General features: G+C 45.4%; 1 protein-coding gene across 2 annotated transcripts in view; it reads left to right on the top strand.

The window, feature by feature from the left end:
- Positions 1-5,040: 5,040 nt before the first annotated feature.
- Positions 5,041-9,054, top strand: part of RFFL (ring finger and FYVE like domain containing E3 ubiquitin protein ligase) — a 67,562-nt gene continuing 63,548 nt past the window's right edge. The window contains exon 1 of one of the 2 annotated variants that reach the window (XM_034641278.1): positions 5,041-5,185. The gene's annotated coding sequence lies outside the window, so the exon portion shown is untranslated. The remainder of the gene's footprint in view (positions 5,186-9,054) is intronic. The other variant, XM_034641273.1, reaches the window with a different exon arrangement.

The raw sequence follows: 9,054 nt of genomic DNA, 5'->3' as shown, positions 1-9,054 counted from the left end.
TTTGTCTCATTCAAAACCCTACTTCTTCCCATCCTCGGGTTGCCTTCAGCTGTGAATATGTAACTGCTTTGATACAATTCTTTTTTATATTTTGCCCAGATAGTAGCGAAGGCTACACATCTTGACCTCTTTTCAGCTTAGCTCACCATAAAAAGCTGGATCAGAGATCTACTTTATCAGCTCTTTCCAATTTCCCCTAGGGAATTTATGAGAGCATGACACATACATGGAGAAGGGAGATATCGTTGGTATTAAAGTGAACTGAAGAGGTACCTGGCTGGCTCAGTTAGAAGAGTATACACGTCTTGATCTTGGTGTCATGGGTTGGAACCCCACATTGGGTGTAGAGATCACTTAAATAAATAAACAAACTTAAAAAGAAATAAAGTGAACTGGAGGTTTAAGGGGAAATAAATCTGAATAAAAAAACAATGGTTGGGGTGCCTGGGTGCCTCAGTCAGTTAAGCCTTCAGCTCAGGTCATGATCTCAGAGTCATGGGGCTCCCTGGTCAGCAGGGATTCTGCTTCTCCCTCTCCCTCTGCCCCTTCTCCCTACTCATGATTTTTCTCTCTCTCAAATAAAATCTTTTTTTAAAAAACGGTCAAAACAAGGAAAAAACAAAAACCACAATGGGCTATGTGTCCCTGAGATGTGAGCCAGGAGGAGATAAGGGATTTAGAAATGTGCATATCCTGCTAGGTTTTTGCTGTGTTCCAGCATGGAATAGTACTGGGTAGAGTTAATATTGTCCAACATAGTATGTTGGGGAAGGGCATTGGAGAAAGCTCTGCGATGCATGGAGTTTAAATTAAAGCTAGTTATATTATTCATCAAAGGTTACCCTGAGGGGGGCCTGGATGGCTCAGTCAGTTGGGCATCTGCCTTTGGCTCAGGTCATGATCCCAGAGTCCTGGGATCAATCCCTGAGTCAGGCTCCCTGCTCAGCAGGGGGTCTGCTTCTCCCTGTCCCTCTACCCCTTCCCCCTGCTCATGCTTGCTCTTTCTCTCTCCAATAAATAAAATCTTAAAAAAAAAAAGGTTACCCTCAAAAAGGTGTTTATCTCATTTTTTTTCTTGTCTTATTGCACTGGCTAGACTAACTTAAGGTACTAAGTCAAATAGAAGCACCCATGGCCATTGTCCTGGTCTTGTTCCTGACTTTAGTGTGCTATTTCCAGTATTTTATCATTAAGGTTTTGTAGGTTCCCTGTAGTTACCTTTTATCAAGGCAGAGACCACATTGTGTCTCCTGTTTATCCTGGAGAGGCAGGCCAGGTACTGGCCATGACATTGGCCATGCACAGAGCTCTGTCTCCCAGTGGATGGAAGGTCCGTGCGTCCTGGAGCTATACAGCTGTACTTTAGCTGCTGCACTAGTTTGACTCCTTGAATAGCCTTTGAACCCTAGCTCTTCTCTGCCCCCCTGTAATTTCTGGGTGTAACAGCCTTAATTAAGGCCTGGGTTTTGCCAGAAGACAATGGGCCTATGTGGAAAAGAATACAAAGCCAAGGAACAAGATTTTAAGAATTGTTAAAAATAGTTTTTTAAAATTTATTTGAGAGTGAGAGAACATAAGCGGGGGGGGGGGGGCGGGNGGGGGCGGGCAGAGGGAAAGGGAGAAGCAGGCTCCCTGCTGTGTAGGGAGCCCCATGAAGGGCTCGATCACAGGACCCCTGGGATCATAACCTGAGCCAAAGGCAGATGCTTAACCAACTGAGCTACCCAGGCCTCCCAAGGAACAAGATTTTTTACATATCAACTAACTCAGTCTTAGCTCTGATACTTACTTGCTGAGTGTCCTTGGATGAATCAGTTAGACACTTTAAGCCTTAGTTTCATCTACTGTAAAATGGGGAAAGTAATGCCTGCTGCATGCAGGTGCCTGGATGGCTCAATGAGTGAAGTGGCTGACTTTTGATTTCAGCTTAGGTCATGATCTCAGGGTCATGGGATCGAGCCCTACTTCGTGCTCTCTGCTCAGCGGGGAGACTGCTTGAAGATTCTCTCTCTCCCTCTCTCCCTGCCCTTCCCCCATTTCTCTCTATATAAAATAAATAAATAAATCTTTAAAAAATAATACCTGATGGATAGAATTGCTTTAGGGTCATATAGCTTATGCAAAGCACCAAATACTTTTCCAGTCCTATAATGGGACTTCATCTCATATCATTGTGAAGCTTCCGAGGCCTGAGAGCACTAGTGACAGCTTCCCTCTGTCCCGGCCAGGCCAGCTTCACAGTAGCGTGAGCAGTGTGGTTGCACAGAGCCCTGTGCTAACTTTAACACTACTGTTGCCATCCCGAGATTCTTCATACTTTTTGAACAAGGGTCCCGTATTTTGCACTGTGCCCTGCACACTACGTAAGCAGTCCTGTCTCCAGGAATGAGTAGAACTCTTGTATTGGCCGGTCTCTTTGGAAAATACCCTACTGCTGATTTCTTAGGGAATAACTCCCTTAGAGAGTTACCGCTTATAGAAAAATTGGGATTAGCATCTCGTGTCTGTTTATCTCTGTTCCATTCTGGGGTAATCTACACAGCCTCTTTCAGAAAGGAATTCTTTATATTTTATGTAATTTATTAGGTCCAGAGAAGTTAAGAGGGGCTGGTGAAATGGAATGATGATTTGGGGTTTGGGATAAGGAAAAGATCTGGGTTCAAAATGCCTTCTGGCCAAATTACTTGGACAAGGTAATGTCTCCGTCTCATTGGTAAAATCTATGTTGCAGGGGAATTATATTTTCCTTATTGGTAAAATTATATGTCTCAGGGGAACTTAACAGATAATTTATGTAAAGTGCCTTTCACAGAAACTCTGGCACATAGTAGGTGCTCAATCACCATTAATTCTTTCAGCTCGTGCCAGAAGTAACAAAAATCAGGGCACTAGCTTACAAGCCATGCTGCTACTAATAAAAGAAATAATGTGATTTATTTTTTCAGTACTGTTTGGGGAAAGGCATGTGCTTCATAAATATGTATTGGAAAGTACTTAGCAAATGAGCAAAAATAATAAAAATATGTCAAAGTAAACAGCTCCTATAAATATGTCACTTGGTAGACAAATTAGTGTTTTATTACTACTAAATACTATTGCTTGCCGAAAAGGATTTTAGATTACTTGCACAATGGGCACATTATTGAGTGCCTCTGTAGGAGGGCACGCTAAAGATGAAAAATAGCGATGGTGATAATGCTAAAGGTGGAGAAAGGAGGAGTGTGGGTAAATGCAGCTCTGAGACCTCCTTGCTTCAGTGATATGCACATTATCTAGCAGCATTCCCATGATTGAGCCGTCATATGGACCAGAGGACCCAGGAAAAAAAATGACCTCCAGAGGATGTCATGAATCTAGACTCCAGTCATTGGGGCCAGCCAGTGGATTGAGCACGCTTCCCTTTGGAACTGAGCACTCGGCTTGTAAACTGAGCTTGCAAAAACATCTCTGGTCTCACCCCCTCCTTGTTCTGGACCTATTAACTTTCTATGACTATAATTAACACCAAGAGAAGGAGAGATCAGGTGGAGAATGTGTGCCTTAATCACAGGTGACAAATCCATTTCAGAAATGAGAGGATGAACAATGTCCTGACATCTCAAGAGGAAAGGAACCAGAGAAGGGAAAACAGGAGACAATAAATGCCTTCATGGGGGGAATAAAGCCCTGGAGAGGAGCAGAGAAGACAGAATTCCATCAAGGAAAGTTACCAAAATAGCCAGGTAGGAAAAGATGAGGGGCAGGAGGCCTCTAGAAGGCCAGTCTTTCCTTGAGTTACTGAGGGTGGAAAGACCTGGTTTCAAATTTCAGCTTGGCCTTTTTCAAACTGTGTGGCTTTGGGTAAATTACTTAACCTTCAGATCTTTGTTAATAACACGGGAATAATAGTACTCACTTTGCTGGGTTGTGACGATTAGAAACACTTGTGGAGTGACAGGCCACACGTATACTGATAGTATTTTTACATCATTTTTTCTCATGATAGTCCTTATTTTAAGATACAAATTGCTCAGAACAACTGTGGGAGATTTCGATAGGAACCTAAAAGCAGAAGGAAATTGTCACTCGACATGGTCAGAATAATGATTAGAATGTATATTATTTCCATGACTAGGTATTTTCTTCGTCCACCCTTTCTAATGATCCCCCATGCAACCCTGGTGCTCTACAGTTTACTAAGCACTTCCACATATATTTGTTCATTTAATCCTCACCCAGCCCCCTAACCATACCAATTGTTTCAGCCATGAGCGAGCTGGAGTTCAGAGGTGCTAAGTACCCGCTGAAAGGTACATAGCTGGTGAATGTCCAGGGTCGGCTCCTGACCAAAGTCCTTTTCTTTCTACCAAGGCCTTCCTCTGAGCAGTTTCCTCACCCTGCTAAGGTAAAACTAGCTAACCCTGGGGATTTAGACCAGGAAACGCTAGACGAGCGACTTGCCACGGAGTGAGCGGGACAAGCATGGGTGTTGATGTCTTACACATCTGGCTTCTAATACCTTCCGGCTACGGGACCTTGAATAAGCTAGTGAACCCTGATGGGCCTGGGTTCCCTCCATTGTAATCTGGGGAACCCTCACCTGTTTATAGCATTGTTGGGAGGAACAATGAGATTAAGTGAGGCAACTCGCCAACTCTTACAACGAAACGAATTCAGGGATGTTAAAGGGACTTGCTCAAGATCACCAAGCTGGACCACCACCTAGCTGAGCCTCGGACCTGGGCTCCAGCTTCTCGCGCAAAGTCCGGTGACCAAGGCAACGAGGGACAGCGGATGCGCTGACACCGGGAACCGGGCTCACATTCAGGTTCGGCCGGCCCCGCCTCCGGCGGCCACAGCTCCGCCAGGGGGCGCGCGCGGAGACCACGCTCTAGCCCGCCGCGCGCCTCGCCGCTCTCTATGGTGGCTCGGGCACCGCGGGAGCGGAGGCGCGCTCCTGAGAGGGGCGGGGCCGCGCCGGGGGCGGAGCCGCGCGAGGGGCGGGAGCGGCTGGGCGGCTGGCGATGGGTGGGGGGGCCAACTTCCTGGGGCCGCCCGTGAGGATGTCGCGACCGCCCCCCGGTGCCCCTCAGCCCCGGAGACGCCGCCGCGGCGGAGCCCGGAGCCCCCCTGCCTGAGGCGTCCGCGGCCCGGATCCGGCCCCTCCCCTCCCAGGTGCGGATCGCCGGGCGGGCGACCGCGGCAGGTGAGGAAGAGGCGGCGGCGGCGGCGCTGGGATACGCGAGGTGCCCGGCCTGGGTGGGGTCCTGGGGGTGGTCGGGGTGGGAGTGCTGCTCGGCCTCGGGTCTCGCCGGGCTGTTTGGAGGCGCCTCCTCTGTGCGGGGCGCGGCCTGGGACTCTCCCTGCCTCTCTGGAAGTCTCCGCAGCCGGGGCAGCTCGCACCTGTCCCATTAAAAGTCCCTTCAAAGAAAGCATTTCACCTGTGGGGGCAGTACCCGCAGACGGCTATCTTCAGGTATCTCCAAAAGCCTTCCAGGACTGCGGGTTCAGTTGGCTTTTGGGGGCAAGATGCCTCTTTGCGGCAGAGGAAACTGAGTCAGGTACACGGCGGCCTGGTGCCCCCTATAAAGGAACTAGTTTGTCTTCCTTCCTAGTGGAGGAGCCCTTGAGGCTTCTTGGAAGGAGGCGTCTGGAGTTCGGAGGCTTGGTGGAGAAGTTTGGGAATGTGATCCCCCCACCCCTCCGCCCACTCTCCCCTCTAGGGATTTGCCCTCCGTTCGTTTGAGGTGATGTGTGAGGTCGCCAATGGTCAAGACCGAGAAGGGAAATGGGGCCTCTGTGCAGCGGGCTGCCCCTGAGACATTTGCCCAGGCATAGGAAAGTCAGTCTAGACCAGGGTAGTCAGAGCATGGCAGGCATCTGTCTGCTCAGAGCTCGATTTCGAGCTGGCAGAAGATATCAACAACAGCCTTATTTTCTCCTTTTTGTTGGTCTGTCATTTGTTCTAGCGGGAGAAAACTGCTTGTGTAATCAAGGAAGATTGTATCAAGCTCCTCCCAGTCTACCTCAGGGAAGAGTTATTGTTAGCTTGGAAATAGGGCTTTACCCACAACTGTCACTTTGCACCTTGGCTAAAGGCCACAGTGACCTAATGAATCATCCACAGGTGCATGTGGCCGTCTAAGAAAGCAGCAAGTTCCTTATTCATCCCTTTTACAGGTGGTTTGGAGGGCAGAGAAGACTTCCTGTCACTCTTGTTGCTACAGCTGTCTGGGGAGCCTTGTGATTTTCCCAGTGACAGTTCAGATTACTGAAATATGGCCAAAGGTGTCCATTTATTGAGCCATTTTTCTAGGAATGGGACTAGGCAGGGGACACAGTGCTTTGCTGTGTTCTTATACAGAGTTCCAGGGTTGGGAGCTGCAGTATTCCTTTCTGGTCAGGGGATTTCAGGTTGGACAACTTCTTTATCCTTTTTTCCTGATTGCATTCTCTTTCACATTCAAGAAAATAGATGATGGCAGATATTTGTAAAACATTATGGCATATTTCTTAATAATTCTGGACTTCAAAGTACAATTCATAAGCTACAGTTTATTTAGAGGTGTCATTTAAGTTTGGAAATTGTGCACAACAATTGCAGCTTGATGTGGCAGGGCTATATAATAACTTGATTGTGCTTGAAGAAAATTTCCATGTACTCTAGTACACACACACACTTTAACGTCTATATCTTGTTACAAAGATCAGCCCACTAAAAACTTTCAAATTGATCAGGTAGACAGCTGTTATTCTGCCTGTTTACATTGGGATCAAGGGCTTTAAATCCTCCAAATTGACTTAATTTAACCAACTGCTAAAAATAATATGCACAGAAAAAGAGCTGTTCTCCGATTAGAAATTAATTTGTTTTTAATCTTTCTCGTGGTCAAGCTGGTTGACATAACTGCTTAGCGCCATCTAACAGGAATGCATCTTTAAGGCCTCTTAAGATAGCAGTGGAAAAAGCATTTTCAGTTACCAGCATTTAAAAAGACAGAACAGCAACAATAACAAAAAAAGGCACAATTTCTTCCCTAATGACATGTTCACTGTGATGTTTAATATAGCCACACCCATCTGTACGAGTACTGTGCCTAGGACTTCCTGGAAACACCTAGAGAAACCTTAAGGAGTGTTAGGGGGACTGATTCCACCTTGATTTTTTATTCTTATAATATAACCTTCAACACTGCTATTGTTTTAATTGTAGATTAGAGACTTTTATATCAAACTTGTACTGGCCATAGTGTTTATGTTTTGGGATGAAAGTTTTAACCTCTGCACGTTGGAATCTCATCACCCCTGCAATACAGAACTAAGTCATAACTTAGAGTTTAATGAGAATACATGGTTTAAATTGCTATTGGTGAAGTCTCAAAGGACCAAGGGACTAGCTGCTTCATTGTTATTATTGTTTGGTAATGATTACTGGTTATTATTTTTGTTTGGTTACCGGTTACTGGTAATGGTTGCTTGTGTTTAGGTAAGAAAGATTTTGGCAATTGTAAGGACAATCTATTTTTTTGGCCTATTTTTTTTTTTTTTTTTTCTGTTGGAGTACAGCTGACACACAAGGGCAATCTTTTTATATTACAAACATGTGAACTCCCCTTCCTTCAATAGGGAAATGGTTTGGTCATTTTCTTGTGTTGTGACTTTATAATATTAACAGTTTTAAATAGGATTTTTATTAGGATGTTCTGTTGCGTCTCACATGAAAGCCATCCCAGGTAGGAAGGAATCCTAGGCCTCAGCTCTCCCAGTTTCCAGGATTTATCAGTTGCCGTGGTCAGGACAGTGGTTTTATCTAATCCTATAATGCCATTCTTAGTTTAAACCCGTTATCTTCCTTTCTCTTAATTAAGATGGTCACGAAGTTTCTTTGCTTTCTCTTCTGCCCTTTGAGTGTTCCACACTTTTGATGCATTTGGGCCTGTTAACATTCTGAATTGTAACCATAGAGTTGGCTGAGAGAATCCTACTGCATGATTTTAAACATTTTCCTTTTTGAAAGCAAGCATAAGATCTTATGTTTCCTCTGGGGGAAAAGCAGCGCTTTGAATCTGATAGAAAAACCAAAGCTGGTTTTTCCAGCTTTGTACCAGTTCGAAATCTTAACCTTTCCTTTCTGGTTATGCCAGTACGGTGACTGGTGACCAGTAGTGGATGATGCCCCTAGAGCTGTTGGGAGATCCTGAAGTCTTCCTGAATCAGCAAAAGAAGGTCACATTGTATTCAGTGCAGCTTTTGACCTTTTTAGTGTTTTTTACTGCAAGGAGTTCCCAAAAGCCAGCCGTTCCTTGAAAGCTGCAGTTCGCAGCTGAGTCACTCAGGGGTTCTTTAAAAGTACAGATTTCCCAGCCCCACCTCCTGGGGATTTGATTGAGTGGAAAAGTGATGACCAAGAATCTACATCTTAAAAACCACTGTGGCCTCTGTTTTCAAAAAGCTCCCCAAGTGATTCTGACACAAGGCCGGGTTGGGGAACCACTGCTGCATGGCTTTGAAATTCTTTATAAATGGCTGTCCCTTTAAAAGCATCATTATGTTATCCAGGATGTTTGATTTGCTAGAATAGCCCATTTCCTAGTCATGACAGATAACAAAGAGCTTTTATAACTTTTATGTAAATTACTTTACAGAGAGGCCCCCCTCTGCTGTATTATCTATCAGGAGTCATGTGGGAAGTAGCTTCCTTTATTTCCTGAGTGGACAAATGAATGATACTGTGGAAACAACTGGAGGTTGGAATCGGTAGTCAAATCTAGTTATGATCCGTGTTGGGTAGGAGGGGTGCCTGGGAATTCTCCGCACGTAGGATGAAAAAAATAAAGCCAACTTGCCAGATGTTTTACTGCTTCATAGCTGAAGCGCTTATGGAAAATAATGGAGGCTTAATAGTCAATACAAGTTAGTCACAGGTCCTTGCTGAGTTCACCGAAGGAAGAAAAAGTGCTGAAGTACAGAACCGTCCAAGTTCAAACAGAATCCGGCACTCAGTATGTTAGGGAATTAAACTTGGGAAAAGCCTAACAGTTTAGTTTGAAATCGACAAAGCCGGTTTTGAATCCC

The sequence above is a fragment of the Ailuropoda melanoleuca genome, chromosome 13, assembly GCF_002007445.2.
Source record: "Ailuropoda melanoleuca isolate Jingjing chromosome 13, ASM200744v2, whole genome shotgun sequence".
Classification (NCBI taxonomy): Eukaryota; Metazoa; Chordata; class Mammalia; order Carnivora; family Ursidae; genus Ailuropoda; species Ailuropoda melanoleuca.
Note: the sequence above shows the minus strand (reverse complement) of the source record. Positions and strands in the feature narration are given on the sequence as shown.